Genomic DNA, 11,736 nt, shown 5'->3' with positions numbered 1-11,736 from the left:
GGCAGAAATGCAGATTTGGCAAATAACAGCGCAAAATAGATCCTCACAAATTAAACACATCGTGAAATGAAATGGGAAAAATGATAAACAGTAACGATAATAATGAAAATAACGATAATAATCCTCATCATCATCATATTGGAATTAATCCAGAAGGAGAATTAATTATGGGGAATGTCCGTGGAACGAGTTATATCATAGGTCAGAGCGCAGTAGATCAGCATCACCACAAGATTTCGGCCACCTCGATGCACCGGTAGCTTCCAAAAGCCGTTTTATTTCCTTCTTTCTGAATCCAAACAGTGTGAATTAAGTCACCGGTACAACATGTCCTGCCCGTGCACCCAGATCGACAATGTTGAAATCGCACAGTCAGGAAGACAAGGAATGTATGTATTTACCTCAAGTCTTTTCTGGGACAGTTAGAAATGGTCGGATGTAAAACAGTTCCGACCCATGTAGAACACGTTATCAACCAGTGTGAAAACCGACCAGAGCAGGACTGGAACCTGCAATCTTGTGATGACATCACGATAAAGAGCGAAATCAGGTGCTTTTTTTATTAGACCACGATCACCAAATGATCCAAAACCCGGAACAGTGTTCATTAAAGCCTTTACTTCATTCTGTCTCTTGCTTTCACTTTGTGGATGTTGGTCATTTAATTGATTATCTGTTCTTTTACCAAGTTGGCCCTTCAGCTTCCGAAATCGAAATAAATCTTTCAGAAAACTGACAACTGAACTCCCGCTCGGTCTCCGAGAAATTTACAATCAAAATAAATTATGTTCAAATAATTGATCGAAATGATTAGCCGCCAAACCGAACCTCTTCCACACTCAGTCCGTAAAATAGAGAGAGGAAAAGACAAATTGGTGAACTGAAAATCTATACTGAGAGCAACACAGAGCAGAGAGAGCGAACATAATTTACTGCCGGCCCCGACGGGCCGAATGGTCTCTTCCTGTTCTGCAAAATACGAACATTCTCCAATTCCACTGGGCGTGATTACTATTTTCTGATTTTCATTTGGTATTAAATATGAACGCAGTGTATTTGTGAGAGTGTGTGAGCGTGGTGGGGGTCCCGGAACCTCGGGGTAATGGGTTCGATTCAGATCTGGCGCTCAGTGTTAATATGTGTATTCTCACTGTTTATTAGTTAAATCGCGGGTTTCTTGCTATGCACTCAACACATGCCCTGTAATGTGTGTTTAATTTCTGCAGGGAATATTTTGCGAAATTGGTAATATTCAACTCGCGGGAATTTAATAAAATGGGAAAGAATTATTTTTGCCAAAATGAGAGGGCACGGAATTGGAGCGAGCCATTTGACTTGGGTTGAACATTAGTTGGGATGTAGGAGGCAGAGAGTGGGGATAAAGTTTAGGTATTCTGATTGGCGGGATGTGACAGTGATGTTCCCCAGAGTTCTGTTCTGGGGCTTCAACTCTCCACCATATTTATTAATGACTGGGATGAAGGAATACAGGGTTGGATATCCAAGTTTGCAGATGTGACTAAGTGAGAACGGACAGTAAGTGAAAAGGGGAGCAGGAAGTTGCAAAGGCGCATAGACAGATTAAGAGAATGGACAAAACTATGGCAAATAGAGTTCAAAGTGGGCAAGTGTGAGGTCATCAACTTTGGACACGTAAATCGGCGAATTTTCTGAATGGTTAGAAGCGAGGGATTGTAGAGGAGCACAGAGATTTGGGAGTCCAAGCACATAAATCATTGAAAGGCAGGTAGAGAAAGTAATTGAAAAGTCTCAACTCTTGTAACCAGAGGCTTCCTCTCACTCTTCCACATTATCACTGTTGCAAGCCGCCCACCCACAACTCATAGGTCACACACACTGGCAGCTATTTAACCATGACAGGCACATCACTCAGCCACACATCCCGCTTTCTTGCAGGTGAAGGTGGTGCATATCAGGAGGCAGCAAGTAGCAGTGATACTTAGCCCGTCGATCTTGTTGCACCATTAAATGAGATCATGGCGGAGCTGTGACCTCACTCCATGTACCCGGCTTCGCCCCATATCCCTTAATACCCTTGTTTCACAGAAATCTTTCAATCTCAGAATTAGCATTCACAAGTGTGCTACCATCAACTTCCATCTGCAGAAGAGCGTTCCAAAACGTCTCCCACCCTTTGCGAATAGAAGCCGAGGTGAAGTGAAAACAACACACATGGAGAAAAGATGTTGTGCAGATCGAAGCTGAATATGAATTTATCGCAATTCACGCGATGTCATGAATGCAGAATGAAAATGCTGCTACATTGGGCGTTAATCGAACACTTGCTTCGTGTGTGGCAGGAAAGAATTCGATTTCCAAAACACCAATGCCCAAGTGGCAGGTGGCGGCATGTGTCCACTTGGAAACCTGCCTGAAAGAATATGCAGTCTTACAGGCCGAAAATGAGTGTGTTTGATGAGACTACTAAACCAACGCGGCTTCAGTGGCGCAATCGGTTAGCGCGCGGTACTTATATAACAGTATTCAGGCTCAAGAAATGCCGAGGTTGTGAGTTCGAGCCTCACCTGGAGCAGTTTAACCTTTTGCTTCTAACATTTCCACCGGAGTTCAAGGGACAGCTGGTCTGTTCCCTGAAGCATCTCCTTCTTCGTGTTCTCATGTGGGCACTGGAACATAAGGGTGAACTCTATGACATATCACAAGTGTCAGCAGCTAAATGTGTTTACAACGCGCAAGACGCCTCATGCCACCAGCTGTTTGAACTGGCCGTCCGCCACAAATGCACTTGTTCATGCCCCAGTATAACTATCGGGGACTTTCCAGACTCTGAGGACTTCACCGAGGACTGCGAGTGCATACGGTGCCTTGGAGAACCACAGGCTCAATTACCAGCCGTCGACTTCAGGGGTCCCCGACGGGCAGACGCACGTGAGCTTGTGATTGATTGTTTGTCTGTTACAATACTTGTATGTTATAAGTGTTACAATAAAGTAGTACCTTTTACTTTCGCCTGTGTACTATATTGTCTCAGATCCAGAACCTGTGTTTAAAACAAAACACTACACAATACGACAGTGTAACCCTGCGATAAAACAATACACAGATTCGAGATAGAATTTACAGAAACGGGCCATTCGCCCCAACTGGTCTCTGCTGGTGTTTATGCTCCACACAATATTCCTCCAACTCCATCTCATCTAAAGCTATCAGCATATCTTTCTGTTCCTTTCTCTCTCGTGTACTTATCTAGCGTCCCCTTACATATTTCTAAGATGTTCTCCTCAACTACTCCATGTAGCAGTAAGTTCCACATTCTCACTACTTTCTGAGTAAAGATGTTTCTCCTGAATTCCTTATTGAAGGTAATAGTGACTATTTTCTACTGATCACCCGAAAATTTCGGCTCCCCGTAAGTTGAAACATCTTCTCTATCCCCACCTATCAAACCACGACATAATTGTAAAGACCTCGACCAGGTCACCTCTTAGTCTTCTCTCTTCTAGAGTGAAATGTCCCACACTGTTCAGTCTTTCCTGATAGTTATAACCTCTTAGAATTGTTATGATCCTCGTGAATATTTTATTTTCGTTCTCCAGTGCTTCTATATCCGTTTCCGTAATATGGAGACCAGAACAGTGCAGGCCTAAAACGTCATCATTGAGAGCGGTTGGTCAATCCAGATCAAAGGGAATTCAGGATTGAGAAAGTCGGGGTGGACCGGCGCCACTCGCATAACAGGAAGTGTCGGGGCGGCAGTTGCCTTTCATGGACATCAGCTTGGATTTTTGTTTCACCCACAGCGTCATTATTATGGAGCCCTCATCTGAAATATAAATCTGTGGGAACACAGCATCATTATTATGGAGCCATGATCTGAAATATAAATCTGGGGGAACACAGCATCATTATTATGGGGCCATGATCTGAAATATAACTCTGGGGGAACACAGCATCATTATTATGGAGCCCTGATCTGAAATATAACTCTGGGGGAACACAGCATCATGATTATGGAGCCCTGATCTGATATATAACTCCTGGGGAACACTACATCATTATTATGGAGCCCTGACCTGAAATATAACTCCTGGGGAACACAGCATCATTGTTATGGAGCCCTGATCTGAAATACATATCTGGGGGAACACAGCATCATTATTATGGAGGCCTGATCTGAAATCTAACTGTGGGGGAACACAGCATCATTATTATGGAGGCCTGATCTGAAATATAACTCTGGGGGAACACAGCATCATTATTATGGAGGCCTGATCTGAAATCTAACTGTGGGGGAACACAGCATCATTACTATGGAGGCCTGATCTGAAATATAACTCTAGTGGAACACAGCATCATTATTATGGAGCCCTGATCTGAAATATAACTCTGGGGGAACACAGCATCATTATTATGGAGGCCTGATCTGAAATCTAACTGTGGGGGAACAAAGCATCATTATTATGGAGGCCTGATCTGAAATATAACTCTAGTGGAACACAGCATCATTATTATGGAGCCCTGATCTGATATATAACTCTGGGGGAACACAGCATCATTATTATGGAGCCCTGATCTGAAATATAACTCTGGGGGAACACAGCATCATTATTATGGAGGCCTGATCTGAAATATAACTCTAGTGGAACACAGCATCATTATTATAGAGTCGTGATCTGAAATATAACTCTGAGAGAACTCAAGCCCAGAACCTTTCAAATGTCGTTATTCTCTTGAACTAAAAGTCAAATGTGCTGTGCGTTGCGCCACAGAGCCCAATACATTTTACCTCTTCTTTCACTCTGTTCTTGTGAATCTGGGGACGATCTGATGTTGGGCAAACTTTTGTAAATATCTAAATTCTCCCTATTCCATTTTATTAAACACTTTCGTTCATATATTTCACACCAAGCTTGTTGTTGTAGTTAGGAGCAGGAGTAATATGTCAGGAGAAATCAGCTTTTGCTGGAGGTAAATATAAATCACCACTGAGCAGGAAATGCTCATTTGGTAAATATCATTCACAAATCATCCTAAAAAAATGGAGCACAATGTGGAAAGAAATTCGGGAAATAATTATAGTCGTCAAAATAATATTCGAGCTACACTCGCCTTGCATTAAACAAACGAGGAATTAATTGCGGGGAATATTTGTGCAATGAGTTACTTCACCAGACGGTTGCTTTTATTACTTGTAGAGAAACACCAACAATTATGAGGAGATGCACAGACTGATTATCTGGGGCTCAATTCCATTGGATTCTCAACAGTCAGTATAATAATTTACAATTATTGATAAGGAAACCCGCAATCTTATTATTTAGCAGTGAGGACACAGATATTAAAAACGAGTGGCCCGACTGCTTCGGACTCATTCCCAAGAAATGACCGGACCAGAGGGGTTTAGAATTTCGCAAAACGGAGACTGGACATAGCAGAGTGTCCCAGACTCTGATCTGAGAATTGGACCTTCACTTGGTGTAAAATGGGTCACTCACTGAAAGAAATAAACCAGCATCAGCCCCGAAAAATCAACGAGTTCCGATATTAAGTGACGGCCCCGATAACCATTCAATTCTCAGACAGAGGCTGTTTTGGGTTTGACAAACTGTGAAACAGAGAAGTGTGGGATGATATAAATTATTGTAAATTATCTATTTTTGTTTCAGATTTACAGTTTCTCTTCAATTGTTACTGACAGGAGCGGCTGTAACGGAGCTGACTGACTGAGTAACAAGCTGCGATCAGTCATTGGCCTGTGCTCCAAACCAACTCGTTGGACCTGCTCATTTCAGCTCACTTCATTCTCAGCTACCGGGAAAATTACTGAAAGAGAAGATGTGAATAACAGCTGGAAAAAACAATGGTCTCCACATTGGTGGTCTGAGCTCTCCAACATACAGCAGTTAAGGGACTCGGTGAGTTTGATGTTCAGAGACAACACAGCACAGTTTCAGTCGTGCAAGCTCCATCCACTTATATTCATAGAATCACAGAAAGGTAACAGCACGGAAGGAGGCCATTCGGCCCATCGAGTCTCCGCCAGTTCTATTCAAGAGCAATCAAGCTCGTCTCACTCCTCCGCCCTATCCCCGTCACCCTGCAAATTCTTTCCCTTCAAGTACGTATCCAGTTCCCTTTTGAAGGCCATGATTGAATCTGCCTCCCCCACTCCCTCGGGCAGTGCATTCCAGATCCGAACCACTCTCTGTGCAAAAAAGATTTTCCTCATGTCACCATTGGTTCTTTTGCCAATCACCTTGAACCTATCTCCTCTGGTCCTTGACCCTTCCGCCAATGGGAACAGCTTCTCTCAATCTGCTCTGTCTGGACCCGTCATGATTTTGAAGAAGGTGGATGATTTTGAAGAATGACTTGGTAGAAGGATTATAGGGGAGAGTAGAATGTTTTTCAGTGGGTGGTGGGGATCTGGAATCACTGCCTGGAAGGTTGGAAGAGGCAGAAACCCTCATCACGTTTAAAAATTACGTGGATATCCACTTGAACTGCCTTAACTTATAAGGCGAGAAACCAAATGCTGGAAAGTGTGATAAGGCTGGACAGCCCTTATTTCGGCCGGCACAGACACGATGGGCCGAATGGCCTCCTTTTGTGCGGTAAATTTCTATCATTTCTATGATTCTATTTTGTTTCTTTTTCATGTGTTCCCGACACCAACTGTGTTAACTGATCGTTTACTTGAACTACAGAGTTTTCTGTCGCACTCACAGCTCAGCGAAGGGCGGTTTTCAAAATTAAAGCCGCAACTATAATGTTAAATATAGATAATGCCAAGAAATTAGTTTTATTTCTGTTCTTCCCCAGATAAATGTGTTATTTAGCGAGTGATCAGAAGACCGTTGATTTGTCTTTCTCACACCCTGCAATCTTGTGTTTGTGCAGAGTGTGATATTTGATGTCCCCTCTTCCCATTATATTGTGGGCAGAGTTTGTTATTCAGACTCAGAGGGTGATATTTGAAGTCCGCTCTTCCCATTATATTGTGCGCAGATTTTGTTCTTCAGACTCAGAGGGTGATATTTGAAGTCCGCTCTTCCCATTATATTGCGGGCAGGGTATTTTCTAAATGGTAAAAAGTTAAAAACAGTGGCTGTCCAAAGGGACTTCGAGGTTGAGGGACAGAGATCATTGAAGTGTCATGAACAGGTGCAGAAAATAATCAAGAAGGCAAATGGAATTCTGGCCTTTATATCTCGAGGACTGGAGTACAAGGGGGCAGAAGTTATGCTGCAGCTATACAAAACCCTGGTTAGACCGCACCAGGAGTGCTGTGAGCAGTTCTGGGCACCGGACCTTCAGAAGGACATATTGGCCTTGGAGGGAGTGCAGCGTAGGTTTACTGGAATGATACCCGGACTTCAAGGATCAATTTACGAGGAGAGATTACACAAATTGGGGTTGTATTCTCTGGAGTTTCGAAGGTTGAGTGGTGGTCTGATCGAACTTTATAAGATTTTAATGGGAACAGATAGGGTGGATAGAGAGAAACTATTTCAGCTGGCTGGGGATTTTACGAGTAGGGGACACAGTGTAAAAATCAGAGGCAGACCTTTCAGGAGCGAGATTAGAAAAACATTCTACACAAAAGGGTAGTAAGAGTTTGGAACTCTCTTCCGCAAACGGCAATTGATATTAGCTGAATTGCTAAATTTAAATCTGAGACAGATAGATTTTTGGCAACCAAAGGTATGAAGGGATTTTTTTTTTATTCATTGATGAGATGTGGGCGTCGCTGGTGAGGCCAGCATTTATTGCCCATCCCTAATTGCCCATGAGAAGGTGGTGGTGAGCCGCCGTCTTGAACCGCTGCAGTCCGTGTGGTGACGGTTCTCCCACAGTGTTGTTCGGAAGGGAGTACCAGGATTTTGACCCAGTGACGATGAAGGAATGAAGATATATTTCCAAGTCGGGATGGTATGTGACTTGATGGGGAACGTGCAGGTGGTGTTGTTCCCATGTGCCTGCTGCTCTTGTCCTTCTAGGTGGTAGAGGTCGCGGGTTTGGGAGGTGCTGTCGAAGAAGCCTTGGCGAGTTGCTGCAGTGCATCCTGTGGATGGTACACACTGCAGCCACAGTGCGCCGGTGGTGATGGGAGTGAATGTTTAGGGTTGTGGATGGGGTGCCGATCAAGCGGGCTGCTTTGTCTTGGATGGTGTAGAGCTTCTTGAGTGTTGTTGGAGCTGCACTCATCCAAGCAAGTGGAAAGTATTCCATCACACTCCTGACTTGTGCCTTGTAGATGGTGGAAAGGCTTTGGGGAGTCAGGAGGTGAGTCACTCGCCGCAGAATACCCAAACTCTGACCTGCTCTCGCAGCCATAATATTTATAAGGCTGGTCCAGTTAAGTTTCCGGTCAATGGTGATCCCCAGGATGTTGATGGTGGGGGATTCGGCGATGGTAATGCCGTTGAATGTCAAGCGGAGGTGGTTAGACTCTCTCTTGTTGGAGATGGTCATTGCCTGGCACTTATCTGGCGCGAATGTTACTTGCCACTTATGAGCCGAAGCCTGGATGTTGTCCAGGTCTTGCTGCATGCTAGCTCGGACTGCTTCATTATTTGAGGGGTTGCGAATGGAACTGAAAACTGTGCAATCATCAGCGAACATCCCAATTTCTGACCTTGTGATGGAGGGAAAGTCATTGATGAAGCAACTAAAGATGGTTGGGCCGAGGACACTGCCCTGAGGAACTCCTGCAGCAATGTCCTGGGGCTGAGATGATTGGCCTCCAACAACCACTACCATCTTCCTTTGTGCTTGGTATGACTCCAGCCACTGGAGAGTTTTCCCCCTGATTCCCATTGACCTCAATTTTACTAGGGCTCCTTGGTCCCACACTCGGTCAACTGCTGCCTTGATGTCAAGGGCAGTGACTCTCACCTCACATCTGGAATTCAGCTCTTTTGTCCATGTTTGGACCAAGGATGTAATGAGGTCTGTAATGGCATCATTACCCTGTTTACAGGTATTGTCTCATCATCAGCATCATGACACTGTTAAAAGAGAATCTCACCATCAGCATCATGACCCTATTTTTTTTAAAGTCTGACCATTAGCATCATTGCCCACTTTAAAAAGCATCATGACCATGTTTAAAGAGAGATTCTCTCCATCTTCATTATGACACTGTTTAAAAGGAGCCTCACCATGAACATCACGACCCTTTTTAAAGAGTGTCTCACCATCAACATCATGGCAGTGTTTATAGAGAGTCTCACTATCTGCCTCATCGCCCTGTTCAGATTGAGTCTCACTATTAGCATCATGGACTGTTTCAAGAGCGTGTTTCACCATCAACATCATGACCCTGCTTAATGAGCGTATCTCTCCATCAACATCACGGACAGGTATAAAGAGAAAGTGGTACATATCGGTACCTACGACATAGGTAAAAAGAGGAACCAGGTCTTGCAAGCGCAATATAAGGAAATAGGAAATAAGTTAAAAAAGCAGGACCTCACGGGTAATTATCTCAGGATTACTCCCAGTGACACGTGCTCGTGTGTATCGGAGTGGGAGAATGGGCCAGATGAATGCGTGGCTGCAGGGTTGGTGCAGGAGGGAGGAATTTAAATCCCTGAGGAATTGAGACCGATTCTTGGGAAGGTGGGACCTGTACAAGCCGGATAGATTGCTTTTCAACAGATCCGGGGCTCATATCCTCGCAGGGTATTGCTACTGCTGTTGGCGAGGGTTTTAACTGGAGTGGCAGGGAGATGGGAACTTGAGCGGGGAATCATAATAGAGTAAAGTTGAAAGCAACAAGGGAGAGGAGGATCAAGAGAAATTTACAACACAATCAGTACAAATGGTTGTTCAAGAACAAGTGAAAGGGAAAAGCGTAGAGCAGCAGAAAGAAAATGTACTTTTGGCACTACAGATAAAGTAAAAACTAGAAGGTGTAAAGCGATTAATCCAGCATCATAGCTAAAGGTCAGGCTGGGGTGTGTGGCCCAACTAAGAGTTCGATATACAAATACACGGAGTAGAAGGAATAAATTAAATGAACTACAGGTACAAATTCAAATTGGAGGTATGATATGATATGATAGCTATTACGGAGACATGGCTGCAGGAGGTGACGAAAGTAGTGGTCAGGGGAATGTCAGTGGATGTTATTTATATGGACTTCCAGAAGGCATTTGATACGGTCCCACATAAGAGACTGTTAGATAAGATACAAGCCCATGGAATCGAGGGGAAAGTACGGATTGGTTAGGAAGTTGGCTGAGCGAAAGGAGACAGAGAGTGGGGATAATGGGAAGGTACTCACATTGGCAGGATATAACTAGTGGAGTCCCGCAGGGATCTGTCCTGTGGCCTCAATTATTCACAATATTTATTAACGACTTAGATGAAGGCATAGAAAGTCTCATATCGAAGTTTGCCGATGACACAAAGATTGGTGGCATTGTAAGCAGTATAGAAGAAAACATAAAATTACAAAGCGATATTGATAGATTAGGTGAATGGGCAAAATTGTGGCAAATGGAATTCAATGTAGACAAATGTGAGGTTATCCACTTTGGATCAAAAAAGGATAGAACAGGCTACTTTATAAATGTTAAAAGTTAAAAACAGTGGATGTCCAAAGGGAGTTCGGGGTTCAGGAACATAGATCATTGAAGTGTCATGAACAGGTGCAGAAAATAATCAAGAAGGCAAATTGAATGTTTGCCTTTATATCTAGAGGACTAGAGTACAAGGGGGCAGAAGTTATGCTGCAGCTATACAAAACCCTGGTTAAACCGCACCTGGAGTATTGTGATCAGTTCTGGCCACCGCACCTTCGGAAGGACATATTGGCCTTGGAGGGAGTACAGCGTAGGTTTACTAGAATGATACCCGGACTTCAAGGGTTAAGTTACGAGGAGAGATTACACAAATTGGGGTTGTATTCTCTAGAGTTTCGAAGGTTAAGTGGTGATCTGATCGAAGTTTATAAGATATTAAGGGTACAGATAGGGTGGATAGAGAGAAACTATTCCCGCTGGTTGGGGATTTTAGGAGTAGGGGGCACAGTCTAAAAATCAGAGGCAGACCTTTCAGGAGCGAGATTAGAAAACATTTCTACACACAAAGGGTTGTAGAAGTTTGGACTCCCTTCTGCAAACGGCAATTGATACTCGCTCAATTGCTAAATTTAAATCTGAGATCGATAGTTTTTTGGCAACCAAAGTTATTAAGGCATATGGGCCAAAGGCAGGTATATGGAGTTAGATCACAGATCAGCCATGATCTTATCAAATGGTGGAGCAGGCACGAGGGGCTGAATGGCCTACTCCTGTTCCTATGTTCCTATGAATGGTCAGGATTGGGAACTAAATGTAACGGGTTGTAAGTTTTACTGGAGAGACAGGGAAAATGGAAGAGGTTTAGGAGTATCCTTATTAATCAGAGATGAAATCACTTCAATGATAAAGGATGATATAACGAGAGGTAAGCACCAAATAGGGACCTTATGGGTTGAATTGAGAAATAGGAAATGATCTCAGGCTATGGTGCGAGTTGTCGATACGACTGCTGGCAGTAGCTCTGAAGTGCTAGATTGTATAAATCCAGAGATCAGAAATGCGTGTAACAAAGGCATAGTGGTCTTAATGGTAAAAGCAGACAAGCAACTATCAGAAAGGTAGTGAATTTCTTGATTGTGTCCAGGATAGTTTTCTACAGCAGTATGTCCGAGAGGCAACAAGGGGGCAAACCATCCTGGATTTAATAATGACGAATGAACCA

General features: G+C 43.6%; 1 non-coding gene across 1 annotated transcript; it reads left to right on the top strand.

The window, feature by feature from the left end:
• Positions 1–2,458: 2,458 nt before the first annotated feature.
• Positions 2,459–2,554, top strand: trnai-uau (transfer RNA isoleucine (anticodon UAU)). Its single transcript has 2 exons — positions 2,459–2,496; positions 2,519–2,554. It is a non-coding gene; the product is annotated as a tRNA-Ile (tRNA).
• Positions 2,555–11,736: the final 9,182 nt, after the last annotated feature.

The sequence above is a fragment of the Heptranchias perlo genome, unplaced genomic scaffold, assembly GCF_035084215.1.
Source record: "Heptranchias perlo isolate sHepPer1 unplaced genomic scaffold, sHepPer1.hap1 HAP1_SCAFFOLD_122, whole genome shotgun sequence".
Classification (NCBI taxonomy): Eukaryota; Metazoa; Chordata; class Chondrichthyes; order Hexanchiformes; family Hexanchidae; genus Heptranchias; species Heptranchias perlo.
Note: the sequence above shows the minus strand (reverse complement) of the source record. Positions and strands in the feature narration are given on the sequence as shown.